The sequence below is a fragment of the Zea mays genome, chromosome 8 (genome assembly GCF_902167145.1).
Source record: "Zea mays cultivar B73 chromosome 8, Zm-B73-REFERENCE-NAM-5.0, whole genome shotgun sequence".
Classification (NCBI taxonomy): domain Eukaryota; kingdom Viridiplantae; phylum Streptophyta; class Magnoliopsida; order Poales; family Poaceae; genus Zea; species Zea mays.
This window is the reverse complement of record NC_050103.1, coordinates 108,946,834-108,962,833: the sequence shown is the minus strand read 5'-3', so window position 1 is coordinate 108,962,833 and position 16,000 is coordinate 108,946,834.

Sequence of the window (16,000 nt, the reverse complement as noted above, 5' to 3'; positions counted from 1 at the left end):
TCGTGCTAGGCGCACGAGAAATGATAGACAATTTTCTACAGGTTCGGGCCGCTTGGAGAGGCGTAATACCCTACTTCCTGGTGTGGATCTTTATGTGGTGGATTACAGGGGGATTCTCTAGTATGAAGGATGCTAGAGAATGGAGTAGATGGCTGATGAATGACTTGCCTTTTGATGGGGTGCCCCCTAGGCCTTATATATCCGACCGTGGGGCACTTACACACGTGTATGATAACGTTGCATGCCTAAGTAATAGTGAACCGACCGAACCTATCTTCATACAATCTTGCCGACTTATTCTCACTTAGTTCCGATGTCCAAGGTGGTTGCGCGGGAGAGTCGAATCAGAGCTGCGGATAACTCTCAAAACCCCGCGAACCGCCTTGGCCCACGCTTGTTCATTCCTTGCGTCGGCCCATTCTGCCAGCAGTTCTCCCCTGGCCCACGAAGGGATGGCCTTGCAAGACAGTAAGCCCAAAACCGTTTGTGAGGCCTTCTAACCTTCTAGTGGGCCTGGGGGATATCTGTCCCCCATAGGTATTTATAGCCCTCAACCACCAAACAACTGTTGGGGCAGGCTGTTGTCGATGGGCGCACCGGACAATCCGGTGCACCACCAGCCACGTCACCCAACCGTTAGGGTTCTAGAGCTTTTGACCGTTGGAGGCTTTGTCCTCTAGTGGCACCGGACAGTCTGGTGCCGCACCGGACAGGCACTGTTCAGTGTCCGGTGCACCTGTGACTTGCGGCTCTGACTCTGCACGCAGTGTTCCTCACTGTTCATCTTATCACCGTCATTTTGTGGTCGACCGTTGCGTGAACTAGTCGTTGCTCCACTGTCACACCGGACAGTCCGGTGGCACACTGGACAGTCCGGTGAATTATAGCGGGACGCACCTGAAGAAACCCGAGAGTGGCTAGTTCATCCTTGTACGGACCTGGTGCACCGGACACTATCTGGTGGCACACCAGACAGTCCGATGCGCCAGACCAGTGCACACTCGGTTTCTTTGCTCCTTTGTATTTGAACCCTCTCTTGAACATTTATTGGTTTGTGTTAAACTTTTATGCACCTGTAGAACATATATTCTAGAGCAAACTAGTTAGTCCACTATTTGTGTTGGGCATTCAACCACCAAAATTAATACTGGGAAAAGGTTAACCCTATTTCCCTTTCAATCTCCCCTTTTTGGTGATTGATGCCAACACAAACTAAAGCAAATATATAAGTGCAGAATTAAACTAGTTTGCATAAGGTAAGTGCATAGGTTACTTGGAATTAAACCAATTTATAGTTTCACTAGATATGCATGGATTGCTTTCTTTTATTTAACATTTTGGACCACGCTTGCACCACTTGTTTTGTTTTTGCAAATTATTTTTGGAAAAACTTTTCAAAGTCTTTTTGCAAATAGTCAAAGGTATATGAATGAGATTGCAAGAAGCATTTTCAAGAATTGAAATTTCTCCCCCTTTTTCAAATGTTTTTCCTTTGACTAAACAAAACTCCCCTTGAATGAAATTCTCCTCTTAGTTTTCAAGGGGGTTTTAATAGATACCATTTTTTGAAAATTTATCTCTACATGTACCAATTAAAAAGATTGTTATAACAAGATACCAATTGAAAACTTAATTTCGAATTTTTTTGAAATCTTTAGGTGGTGGTGCGGTCCTTTTGCTTTGGACTTAATACTTTCTCCCCTTTGGCATTAATCGCCAAAAACAGAGACTTTGGGAGCCCCTTTTACTTTTCTCTCCCAATGGTACAAGTAAATATGAGTGAAAGATTATACCAATTTGGAGTGCACGGAGTAGCGATGAAGGATAACACTGCTACAGTTATCCTCTACACAGGCGGTCCAGTTAGAGTGGAGTGGAAGCCTTGTCTTCGTCGAATACTCCATTTCCCTTTCAATCTATGACTTAGTATAGAAATATACTTGGAAACATATTAGTCATAGCCTTGGTACTTAAATAAGAAATATGCATTTGTACCAAATGAAAGAGATATGATCAAAGTTATATGAATGAGCTATGTGTGCAATGTTTCAATCAAAGTTCCGGGAATCAAGAATATTTAGCTCATTCCTAAATTTGCTAAGTGTTTTCTCATCTAATGGCTTGGTAAAGATATCGGCTAATTGATTCTTGGTGTTTACATAAGCTACTTCGATATCCCCCTTTGTTGGTGATCTCTCAGAAAGTGATACCAAATGTCTATGTGTTTAGTGTGGCTGTGTTCAACGGGATTATCCTCCATGCGGATTGCACTCTCATTATCACATAAGAGAGGGACTTTGCTCAATTTGTTGCCATAGTCCCTAAGGGTTTGCCTCATTCAAAGTAATTGTGCACAGAAATGGCCTGCGGCAATGTACTCGGCTTCGGTGGTGGAAAGAGCTACTGAGTTTTGTTTCTTTGAAGCCCAAGACACTAGGGATCTCCCCAGAAACTGACAAGTCCCTGATGTGCTCTTCCTATCAATTTTACACCCTGCCCAATCGGCATCGAAATATCCTATTAAATCAAAAGTGGATCCCTTGGGGTACCAAAGTCCAAATTTAGGAGTGTAAACTAGATATCTCATGATTCTTTTCACGGCCCTAAGGTGAACTTCCTTAGGATCGGCTTTGAACCTTGCACGCATGCATACGGAAAGCATAATATTAGGTCGAGATGCACATAAATAGAGTAAAGATCCTATCATCGACCGGTATACCTTTTGATCTATGGACTTACCTCCCGTGTCGAGGTCGAGATGTCCATTTGTTCCCATGGGAGTCTTGATGGGTTTGGCATCGTTCATTCCAAACTTTTTAAGTATGTCTTGAATGTACTTTGTTTGGCTGATGAAGGTGCCATCTTGGAGTTGCTTGATTTGAAATCCTAGAAAATACTTCAACTCCCCCATCATCGACATCTCGAATTTTTGTATCATTATCCTACTAAACTCTTGACAAGTAGATTTGTTAGTAGACCCAAATATGATATCATCAACATAAATTTAGCATACGAACAAATCTTTTGCAACAGTTTTAGTAAAGAGTGTAGGATCGGCTTTACCGACTTTGAAGCCATTAGTGATAAGAAAATCTCGCTGACATTCATACCATGCTCTTGGGGCTTGCTTGAGGGTACTCACTATCTTCAAAGTCGGGAGGTTGCTCAACATAGACCTCTTCCTTGATTGGTCCATTTCATCATCCGACTTCTTTTCTTAGTGAATTTCTCAGACTGTCTATCCACATTTCTCTGGTAAACTTTGGTCACAACTTGCTTTTACTTAATCAGCTCATGCTCCTTCCATCCAAAACTATCAAGATGTACAAACTTTGAGGGGGAATAGATAGCTGAATATAAGTCTCAGAGATAGTGGATTCAGACTAAGCACTAGCCAGAGTTGTGATTTCAGCCTCTTGTCCAAGAATTTGAATATGTACTTAAGAACTTTGGCACATGCCATCTTGAAGAAGCGAAGGCCGAGACATAGTGGTTGCAATGGTGTGTGAGCTGGGGCATGCATTGGCCCACCAAGAAGCACCACTCAGATGAGGGAGAGTCTAACTAAGAAGCCTCTTTAGCTCTTCAGATATAAATGACACAACCCAAACCGACATTTCTGGAGAATGGAGCTCCAGAGAAAAGGGGAAAGAGCCAATCTCAGAAGAATCTCCAGCCTTCTAGTATGGTAGCCTGTTTTGACCACTTCTTGCAAGAGAATTGCTAGATGAGGAGCTAGAGTTGTCACCTTCTTCTTGTCTATATGTAGGGTACATCATCAGCTGATGTTGATTCTTATGATTCAGAGGAGCAGGACGAGCATGGGGGATGTGGAGTTGCTGAGGCCAAAGAGGCCAGCCATTCACATGCCCCATGTTCAACACTATATTGTCCTAGATTTTGGTTTACCATGTTCTCCATGAAATCACATTCAGCTTGTAAAAAAATCTCATCTTCATCATCCTCAGGGAGAGGGTGGGGGTTACCATTGGGAGAACACTGTCTTCCTGATTACCTATTACATCATTGTTTCCTACCTTCAGTCCTCTTCTGGGGTGAGGATATAGACGGGTATGGACCAAGAACAACCCAATCCGGTGGAGTCATCTCCCTATGTGAGAAGAATACTTCTAGGCACATCATTAGCAAACATATACATACATTTGACCAGAACGTATGATCTAATCTAAGGGTTGTTGTGCCAACACAGAAATTTTCTGAAGGAAGCCACGACCTGATGGATACACATGTCATTCATGAGGGTAACAGGGACACCCAACATAAATATCCAACATTTTCTGTTGTACATTACTTCTCTAAAAGTTGTGTGCTCTATCCGGACGGTTGAAATGCATAATGGTACCTTCCACATTATAAATATCACCACTGAGTAATCTGTCCTTCTGAAGAAGACTTCCCAACTCGAAAATACCCAACCCAAAAGGATGATAGGAATAACTGAGAACTTGAACCTGAGACCATTTTGCAAAAAAATCTCGAATCTAATTTACCCTCATGCCAGCATCTGCGGGTTGCACCACACCTTCAACATAAGTCGCAATGACGAAATCATCGCGATGAACCTCTTGCACAAGCGCTAGGTGAATGCGAGCACGAGAGCATCGATTAGCGTCGGCATCAACGACGACTATCTCCGGTGGGAGAAATGGCTGAGGATCTACCAGGAAGTTAGCCATGAGAGGCACTGGTGAGAACTGCAAAGTGGAACTGCAAGAGAGCAAAAAAAAGCTGGTGAGAGAGCTAGAAGATGAAGGGGTTTTCTCCACAATAGAGAGAGAATAGTTTCCAATGTCAGAAGCCAAAATGACGCTTTTACCGGGGGATTTAGTGGGACCGGTTATCGTAGGTAGTGGGGCTTCCAAGTACAACGTCTAGCCACACGCTTTTTACAACAATTGGCTTCAATAGGTCCTGGGAAAAAGCAAAAACGGCACCTGACCTCAACATGGTAGTCCCTGACCAGATGGTATGGGGAGAAGCACCAAACGCAAGATTTGTTGATATGTTCGTCCACAGTCGTAGTAAGTCCCTTTTGCATGTGCAATAAATCCACCGCATGCAAGGACTGAACAGGGCAGGGGTCGAAGCGACTTGCCAAGTCACTAGTACAGTAAACCTCTATACATGCGGTCCAGTTAGCCTCTACACAGGCGGTTCCGGGAACCGCTTGTGGTGCACCGCCTGTGATGTAAAACAACATCACAGGCGGTCAATCAAAAACCGCTTGTGATAGACACACATCACAGGCGGACCAGTTTAAAGGAACCGCCTGTGATAGACACACATCACAGGCGGTTTCTAATCCTAGCCGCTTGTGTTAGCCACACATCACAGGCGGTTTTAAATATAGGTCCGACTGTATTTCAATATACAGATTCGAGATTCATATTCAGATTCCAGATTCATATACAGAATTAATAACATATTCAAACACAGATTCAAACACAAATATGTTGCATAACAAGTTCCATACACAGATTCATCCACATATCAAGTTCCATACACAGATTTATACACATATCAAGTTGCATAACAACTCAACATCTCAAAGTTCCATAGACAACTTAACATCTAAAGTTCCTAACTAAAGATCTAAACACTATGTGATATCGTGTACAAACTTAGCTCTGGGAAGTGTTGCAAATTTCCATTTGTATTATAGAATAGCCCTTGTTGATGAAGAACTTCACGGCGCATAAAGTAAAGCAAGTCTTTTACAACCTTAGCCACGCCGACGGAAACCATATCTCTTTCTAACCATTCAGCATTGATCTTGGATTTAGGAACCTGCAATGAAAGCAAAAAGCAAGCAGTGCTAAGAGTAATGTGATGAGCAACAATATAACATAAAAATTGCAACATAGACAATGATAGCGAACTTACATCCTCACGATTGACCATGTAATGGAAGGTGACACGACACCATTCGCATACATAATAACCGCACAGGACAGTACCCGGAGGTTGTTTGTCACCATATGGAAATAATGATTTTGACAAATTAGGCTTGTCCTCTGGATGTTCGCCGCCAAGATCTTTCCAATAAAAACGGTATGCACTGCATATAAGAATAGCATTGTGAGATTAAGAATACATTTGTTAAGTTGTAATAAGTACAAGTGTGCAATAATAATCATACTTCTCTAAAAAATCTTCAAGAATTCATTATACATAGCCTTTTCCATTCTCAGTGAGTCGAAGACCACGACTTTACCATGCTTTGGAAAGATCATGATACAAATGCAGTGGTCACTATATTGACATAGACGAAAACACATGTTAAGATCACGATTGTCATAATTTGTAGTTCGAAACCATGTCGAGAACTTACTTAAAGTGGTGCGGAGCTATTATTAAGTCCTTGCCATGTTGTACATGATTATACATGGCTCGTCCAATGTATGCCGCCATTACCTTCATTTTCTTTCTCTGATTCTGTTTGACGGCTTTCTCAAATTTAGCATCATCCAAGTCTTTGTATTCTTCTCCATGTCTCCGAGCAACTTCTTTGTAGCGAGCTTGGGATATCATCAACGGGTCAAGAAACCCTGTCTTAAGTTGTTTCTTCTTATCATCCATGTATTGCATCCTACGTGTAAAAGTGTTAATCGTTAGACTCTCGTTTATGTGTGCGTGTACAAAACTAACAAATATGAAAGTTTAGAGGTACTTACAAGCAAAAGAGGGTTAAGTAGTTGGTTTCCATCCTTTGTCGGCGGTACAACGACCAGAGATCGTCAAAAAATAAATGCCGCACAGGATATATATTATCTTTGCTCTAAAATGCATCTTATGGCATAACAAATGTGAAGTCCTCGAGTTTGTATTTGTTGCTAGCCACCATGTACCACTCATGCATTCTAATCTCCGGAGTCGACAACTTAGAAAGTTGCACCGTCGTCAAGAACAGCCTCCCATTCACAAATTTAGGAGGAACAGCCTCCTTCTTGTATATCGGGATATTGATTTTCAGACGTAATGATTCTTGTTGGGGACTTGTCCTTAAATGCTATGAATTAAGAACAAGGCAACACCAAAATTGTTAAACGTTAAAGTCCTTTGTCCTTCGAATCATTATTTCCCTTGGGATATAATGAGTTTTGGATGAAGGTTATGAAGGACATACCTTCATCAGTACAACAAATAATGAAGAAGGATTCATATAAAGTATGAGAAATAACATAAACACTTAAATATTATTATTACCTCATTTCTATTTTATTATTATTAAAAAATAGAAATGATAACAAATTACAAATGTACCTTCGGCTTGAAAGAAGGCAAAAGTACAAGCGTGACGCAAAAGCAAATGCTAAGTCAGTGTGAACAGTACGAGAGCACTGTTCATCTATTTATAGGCACAGTTCGCAACCCATGTAAAATTACACCCATGCCCTTTACATTTGCTAATAACTCTATAGTAATCCATCGGGGTCTAAATAGCCTTTTCCTCTTTAAGTCGGTTTCCTTTTCTGTATCACGCCGAAGCTCCCCTACGCATAGCTTCGGCTCTGCGCCATCCTTCGTATTCTTTGTGCTTCTTCACACTGTGGTTTTGACTTAAGTCCGAAGGTACCTATTCATGTATCATACTCTAGAAACATTGTTAAATCATGTTTTTGAGGACCTTCGGAAGCCGAAGGCCCCCAAAAGTAGCCCCTCGCAATATTAATTTGTTAGAATGATAAATTCAGATTGCGATATGGACGAAGGCCTTAAGTCGAAGGTCCGAAAAAACACCTTCCCTTTGCTAGAATAGCAACAGTCAATGACAAGCGGGGCCCTACCACTTGCAACGCACTAGGCGTATAAATAAGAGCACACCGCGAGCTCATCTGGCACGCTTTCTTGCCATCTGCTCTTGCTTTCCCAATTTTTAGCTCTTGCATACCAACGCTTGCTTGGTTTTTTAAATTTTCTAAGCTTCGGCTTTAAGAACACCTTTTTCCAACATTTCCGAAGATGTCTGAAGATAAAAAAGTTGTTGCCGAAACGAAGATGAGTCTTTCTGAGGAGAAGAATCTTGGGTTTCTTGAATCAATAGCAAAGACAAATATAGAGAAGATCACTAAGGAGATTTTAGAAGGTTTATCTGAAGACACTGGTGATAGTGACAGTTATGACGTGGAAAGTGGGGGCGAGGACTCCGAAGATCGACCGTGGCGACCAAGTCACGTAGTCTTTGGAAAATCAACTATTAAGCAGAGTCATCTTGACAATATGAGGGGAAGATATTTTCGAGATATGTCTCTGGTGAGGGCTGACAATGGAGACAAGACTGCTCCTACCCCCGAAGAGAATGAAGTGGTGATCTTCCGAAGCTTTTTCAAGGCTGGGCTTCGATTCCCCCTAAGCAGTTTTATGGTTGAAGTTTTGAAGATATTCCAGATTTTTCTTCACCAGATTACTCCCGAAGCTATCATAAGAATGGGAATCTTCGTTTGGGCTGTAAGGAGTCAGGGCTTGGAGCCAAATGCAAAAGGTTTCTGTAGCATGCACGAACTTTTATATGAAATGAAACCCTGGGGCAAAGAGCAATACCATAACAATTTTGGCTGTTATAGCTTCATTGCTCGCTCTGGGTCAAGCTACCCCGTGCCGACTTTTCGGAAGAGATGGCCCATAGATTGGATGAAGGGATGGTTCTATGTGAAAATGATTTAAAAGCATGAGAGGATATTAAGGAGATCATCATGCGCCCTATCTGGCAGCGTTTCGGCCTCTGGAAGCCGAAGGTGGAAATTGACGAAGCAGTCGAAGAATGCCGAAAGGCCTTTGGCATAGTTTGCTCTTTCATCGGGACAAGGGATTTAGTGCAGGAGCACATAGCCTTCAGAGTGTGGCCACTTGTAGAGAAATGGGAAATGCCAAAGGAGACTATCAGCAAGTCTGACGAAGGTGGGCTGGTTAGGTTGAAATACACCTTCAGATATGAAGGTAAGTTTGTTGAGCCAGATGATGATTGGCTAAAATGTATCGAAGCTACAAGTGATGAACTACTTGGGCCATATTCAAAGGCAGAAGATAACACGTTATATGCGGCCTTCGGAAGCCGGAAGAAGAGGCTGAATAGAGTTTTCGATGCTATTGGGTTTATGTACCCTGATTACCGCTACCCATCGCGGGGGCAGAAGAGAAAGAGTGCAACTTCCGGGAAGAATGCCGCTCCAGCTGCTCCAAGCGAGCCCGTGCCGAAGAGGAAAAAGGTGAAGGTCCTTACTCACCGGCCGCGATATATTGAACCGGTCGAAGTGCCCGAATTTGGCGGCGAGACCTCTTCGGCTACTAAAGCCGAAGAATCTGCCCTCTCACAGAGGAATGAAGAACCGGCTACAATGCCGAAGGCATCACCAGCCACATTAGGTGAGCCAAAGGCTATTAATATTGAAGAGGCAGAGGTCGAAAAAACAAAAATATTAGAAGTTATAAGCCCTTCGGCAGAGGTGACAGCGCCGAAGGCGCAAAAGGATCTTACAACGACCCCCAAGAGGAAAAGGATGGTCAATGTACTAGATGTACTGGAGACAATAAAGTCTTCAAGCACCACTCCGAGGAAAACTGCCGAAGCGTCAAAAACGCAAATTGAGACAAAACTATCCGAAGCCAAAACTGCAAAAAGCCAGACCGAGACCGAAGCTGGGCCTTCAGAGGCCGTCAAGGAGAAATCCTTGGAAACCAGAAAAGAAGAAACAGAAAAAGAAATTGTAGAGCAAATTCAGTCTTAAAAAACTACTATTCCTACTCCCGAAGCATCTTGCCATGTTCTTGATTATATTATATGACATGCTTCGGGAAAAAGGCTATCCGAAGAAGAAAAGCGAGAAGCTCGATACTATGCCCAGAAACTGTAGTACCCGAACGAGGCATTGATATTCAACGGCAGCGGAGAAGAAGATTTATTGTATTGTCTCCCAGACAGCAAGGATATCTCTGTCTACCGGGAGATGGGCAAAAGCTTCGGATTCCCGACACTAGAAGACGGGCTCTCGGTGCTATCAAAAGATGAATTGGCCGACAGCTTAGCATACAATAGCTTAAAGGTGAGAGAATGAGGTTGTTGTACTTAAAAACAAAAATTTTCCATTTGCTTATACTTAATACCGCACTCTTTTACAGGGCCTTATTCTTAGCAATGCCCTCAGGGCGCAAAAAAGTGCTGAAGACGAAGGATGTACTATAGCTTTGAACAACCTTCGTTCCGAAGTAATTGAACTGAGGAACGAAGGTCTTGAAAAAGACAAAATATTAAACTCATTGGTGAATAAAATAAAAGAAGACGAAGCTACTTCCCAAGCCCAAGCTGAAGCCCAAAAATGTGAAATTGAGGATCTTCGGAAACAGCTGGCAGAAGCAAAATTAAAATGTGCTATCGCCGAAGCTAACCGGGACGCCAGTGATTACTGGAAAAACTATTGGGAGAAAACGGTTGTAGAACTTCGCTCTTCAAGAGAAAAATGTTATGAAAAATCCATAGAATGTGTGGGAAGAATAAAAACTAGCTTCGCCAATGTTGGCGCATACTCCAGCGAGGACAACTTCGTAAGAGGCGATCCTGAGGGTCCGATTGACTGGATCAGCAACGAAGCCGAAGCTTTTGAGGAAATTTTGAACGGTCGTGGGGATGTCTGCGCCTTCTCAGGTGCTAGAGGAATTGCGGCTATTTTGGAGAAGATAGGTTGTGAACATGTAAAATCTTTGGCGCAAAACGAAGCTGCCTTATCTATTGAAGATACAAAAGACCCCTCGGCCGAAGCAAGCTTAGTTGGTGGAAAGTTTTTCACCGACATCTGGGAAAATGGCGGTCGAGGGATGGCCCACGAAATTATAAAGAAAAGTGAAAAAGATACTCACGATGCTAGAGAAGCAACAAAGGCAGCTGAAAAGGCTGCATAACTTGAAATGTGGATAGGTATTGCCTAATTGTTTTTAACTTTATGTTTTATTTTTGTGACTTCGGACTTATTTATGTTTTATATCGCAGCAGAACTATCTCCTCCCCCGATGCCCTTCGAGTCATTGGCCGACCCCGAAGCAAAAAAGGAAGATGAAATTACTAAGATGGCCGAAGTTATTATGGACGAAGTTGTTACTCGACTACTAAACGAAGTTGCGGAAGCAGTTCTCAAAGAAGAATAGCTTATTATTGTAAAAACATTTGTAATATTAATGTAATATTTGCTGAACAAAGTGTGTAACATTTTGTAGTTTTGAATGTAATATATGAGGTGTTTGTAATTCAATTCTTTACGATGCATGAAACTTTATGTACATACCGTTTTTGAGCCTTCAGCGAAAAAACACCTTCCCTTCTTTTCATGCTTCGTGAAGAATACCCATATTTCGTAAAAACATTATGCTTCGTAAGCAATAGATCTCCTTTGATATTAGAGTTGATGAAGTTGTACTTCTTCAAAACTTATTTTGTGCCTTGGCACAACTTCTTCGAAACAATTTCCGAAGATCATCATTGTATCCCCTTCTTGTGCCATTGATGCAATATGATGTATGATGCCATGTTATGTGAATGATGTGATGATGTTATGCTATGCAAAATGATATTTGTGCCGAAGATACACACACATTCCCACAATAGAACACACAATCTCTTTGCTGTTTATTTTTCGGCTTCACTGCTTATTTTTCGGTGTATCAGCGTTGACTTTTCGCTGTAAGTTCTGCATTCCCTTAGGAACGTCTTTTGAACTTCTTCACCTTCTATTTCGGCGGTATTCGCGTTGAATTTTCGCGCTTCGCCTTATATTTCGGCGGAATCAGCGTTTATTTTTCGATGTAAGCTCTGCATTCCCTTTGGAACGACTTTTGAGCAGAAAACATACGATGCGCTCCCTTAGGAACGACTTTTTGTTGCTTCGGTAGAACCTACGTTGTGTTCCTTAGAACGACATTTTGTTGCTTCGGCAAAACTTACGCTGCGTTCCTTAGAACGACTTTTTGTTGCTTCGACAAAACTTGTAATATGATTGTGAACCCCACGTTCTTTTGAAAACAACTTTCGTGGTTCGCTGACTTTTGGAGCTTCGTGAGTCTATGAAGAAGGTTTATTATATCATGACAATTACGAAGCTATTACAAGAAATTGAAAAAAAAACAAAAGAACTAAGCTCTCAATGATTGTTCCTTATTAAAAATGATGACGAATGCAAAAACTGTTTTAGAGGTAGGATATCTCTTAGTATATGTGCTTCGATTCTGGCATAGTACTGTTGACTGTGCGAGCTTCGGACTGCTCCCTGAAGTCTCGTTGCTGGTGAGTGTGCTAGCTCCCTTCTGGCTGCTGGCCTTGGGGATATGCGGGTTGCATTGGTGGTGGAGGTGGAGGCTGTTGCCAAGATGCCTGAGGTTGGCTTGCCGAAGCAACAGAAGCTGCAGGATGGTTACCCACATACTCTGGTATGTACGGTGAATGATACGAAGCAGTATGCATAACTTGCTTCGGCTGGTTTTGTTGGGCTGCAGCTTCTGCTATCTCCTTCTGTTTCTAGATGATGACATGGCACATCCTTGTAGTATGGCCCTTGTCCTCACCGCAGAATAGGCAATAAATTTTCCTAGGCTGATCCCCAACCCTTCCACCGAAGCCCCTAGCGCCTCTGCCCCTTGGAGCTGGAGGCCGAGGATAGCTTTGTTGCTGCCCGGAAGCTTGGGAGGAATATTGTGGCCTCTGCTGCTGACCTCCTCTGTCGTCATTCTGAGTAGAGTGGATTGATCTGACGTGCCTTGGGTGGACTCTCCCTCCGAAGCCCCTGGTCATTTCGGAGAACCTGTAAGCTTCCTCCCTTCTCTGCCGAAAGTCATTATCAGCGCAGATGTATTCATCCATCTTCTAAAGCAATTTCTCCAGGGTCTGAGGGGGCTTCCTGGCGAACTATTGAGCCGTAGGTCCTGGCCGAAGCCCCTTGATCATGGCCTCAATGACAATTTCATTGGGCACTGTTGGCGCTTGTGCCCTCAGACGCAAGAACCTTCGGACATACGCTTGAAGGTATTCTTCGTGATCTTGCGTGCACTGGAACAAAGCTTGAGCAGTAACCGACTTCGTCTGAAACCCTTGGAAACTGGTGATCAGCATGTCCTTCAGCTTCTGCCATGATGTGATTGTTCCTAGCCAAAGAGAGGAGTACCAGGTTTGTGCAACATTCTTGACTGCCATTACGAAAGATTTCGCCATGACTGCAGTATTGCCTCCATATGAAGATATGGTAGCTTCGTAGCTCATCAGAAACTGCTTCGGATCTGAGTGTCCGTCATACATAGGGAGCTGGGGTGGCTTGTAAGACGGGGGCCAGGGTGTAGCCTGCAGTTCTACTGACAGAGGAGAAGCATCATCAAAAGCAAAATTTCCATGATGGAAATCCTCATACCATTCATCCTCGTTGAAGAAGCCTTCTTGATGAAGTTCCCTGTGCTAGGGCCTTCGTTCTTACTCATCTTGAGCAAGATGGCGTACTTCTTCAGTGGCTTCGTCAATCTGCCTTTGTAGGTCAGCTAGCCGAGCCATTTTTTCCTTCTTCTTTTGCACTTGCTGATGAAGCATCTTCATATTCCTGATCTCTTCATCCAACTCATCCTCTTGGGGTGTTGGACTGGTGGCCTTCCTCTTCTGGCTTCGGGCCTCTCGAAGAGAAAGGGTCTCCTGGTTCAGGTCCAGCGGCTGCAGAATGGCAGCCCCTGTCACTGAAGCTTTCTTTGGCGGCATGACGAAGGTCTATGCTTGCCGAAGGTGGTCGAAAAGGGTTCACCGGAGGTGAGCGCCAATGTTGGGGACTTGTCCTTAAATGCTATGAATTAAGAACAAGGCAACACCGAAATTGTTAAACGTTAAAGTCCTTCGTCCTTCGAATCATTATTTCCCTTGGGATATAATGAGTTTCGGACGAAGGTTATGAAGGACATACCTTCATCAGTACAACAAATAATGAAGAAGGATTCATATAAAGTATGAGAAATAACATAAACACTTAAATATTATTATTACATCATTTCTATTTTATTATTATTAAAAAATAGAAATGATAACAAATTACAAATGTACCTTCGGCTTGAAAGAAGGCAAAAGTACAAGCGTGACGCAAAAGCAAATGCTAAGTCAGCGTGAACAGTACGGGAGCACTGTTCATCTATTTATAGGCATGGGACGTAGCCCATGTAAAATTACACCCACGCCCTTTACATTTGCTAATAACTCTATAGTAATCCATCGGGGTCTAAATAGTCTTTTCCCCTTTAAGTCGGTTTCCTTTTCTGCTATCACGCTGAAGCTCCCCTACGCATAGCTTCGGCTCTGCGCCATCCTTCGTATTCTTTGTGCTTCTTCACGTTGTGGTTTTGACCTAAGTCCGAAGGTACCTGTTCATGTATCATACTCCAAAAACATTGTTAAATCATGTTTTTGAGGACCTTCGGAAGCCGAAGGCCCCCAACAATTCTCGAGTATGAATCATTCCATCTTCTTCCCATACTTCGAAATTGTCTATTTGGGACCGTGTGCGTACTCCACGAGATGTTGATTCCGCTTTTGATTGATTTGTCATAACTCTCTGCAATTTTTGCAGGTAGCGTGCCACTGATTCTGACGGTTTCTTGACATCGTCAGTGGCGATTCGCTGATGAATTTTCTTTGAAGTAGTTGGCCCTTCAACATTGGTGTCAACCTTTGCTTCCTTTTTGATGTTTGCGTCGACATTCTGAGGAACAATTTTGTCTATGTCCCCCTCGTCGAGTTCCTTCGCAAGAGGTGATATGATTGTTTCAATGATTTTTGTGGAGGTCGGTGCTATATTTTCCTGCACCATGGGGTATGGAATGATCGAACTATCTTTCTGTTGCATTGGTGTTGAATTCGGCGTTGGTGACTTATGACGCGATACACGGCTTAAGATCGGCTCATCACCCAACTTGATGTCGCGTCGATGCCAAAGGACCAACTCGTTCATTGCCTCCTGCAAAGTTATGATCCCCTCAACTGGAAAGTCTATCTCCCAATCTTCACAACCACTGTCTGTGATCTCTAGAACTTGGACCACATCATAGTGTGGCGGGACAGGATTATCCTTGTAGTTAACAAGTCCTGGTTTTACCAAACCAGTAGCAGCTTGTTTTGTTTTTGTCCCAGATCGATTGATTGGAATATGAAGAAAGCAAGGCTTGTCCTCAACAATATCGTCTACAGGATACTTGGTGCTTGATACGAATTCTTGCACAGATCCTACGCTGCTAGGGACTATAGGTGGACTCATGTGGCCTGGCTTGAGTTCAAATGATATGCATTCTGTTTTCTTCATTTTGTTCATCACGTCATTAATAGCCTTTTGTACCCTTTCATCAATAGTCTCTTCAAGGGTCCTTTTCGACTTCTCGTGTTTCCTATATGACGCCGCATACTCTGGAAACGCCTCTCTCCAGGAAATCTTAGAAGAGATTCCCCGAGCCCGTCCAGTGTGTTCAGGATTGCCTAGTGCTGCAGTTAGTATGTCATTCTCCCTCCGAGGCTTAAATTCACCATTCTTTCTCTTATCTGCATATTCTTGAATTTTTGTCGAAACTTCGCCTACCAATTCTGGATGCAAAAGTTTGACGTCCTCACTCAAACCTGCCCGACCTAAGATCCAACGAATAGCTCGTTCATCGATATCTTTTAATATTGGGTCCAAAGTGTCATTAGCTATAGCTTCCTCGATTATCCTGTTCCACTGCACAACTTTATGGTGATATCTGGTTGACCCCAGGTGATGGGGGTGTTTGTTCATCTTCGCTCTCTAAGAGTTAGTTTCGCCCAGTTCTTTGGCCTTCAGTTCGGTCTTCTGACGAACAAATTCCTCCCACTGAGCTTGAGTGATTTTCCCCATTTTCTTGGGCGGAGGAACCTTATTCTTCTTAACAAATTACCTATTCATCTCGGCCTTCCACCCACGAAACATCTTGGCCATAGCAGAGAGCATCGACTTCCTTACTGCATCCT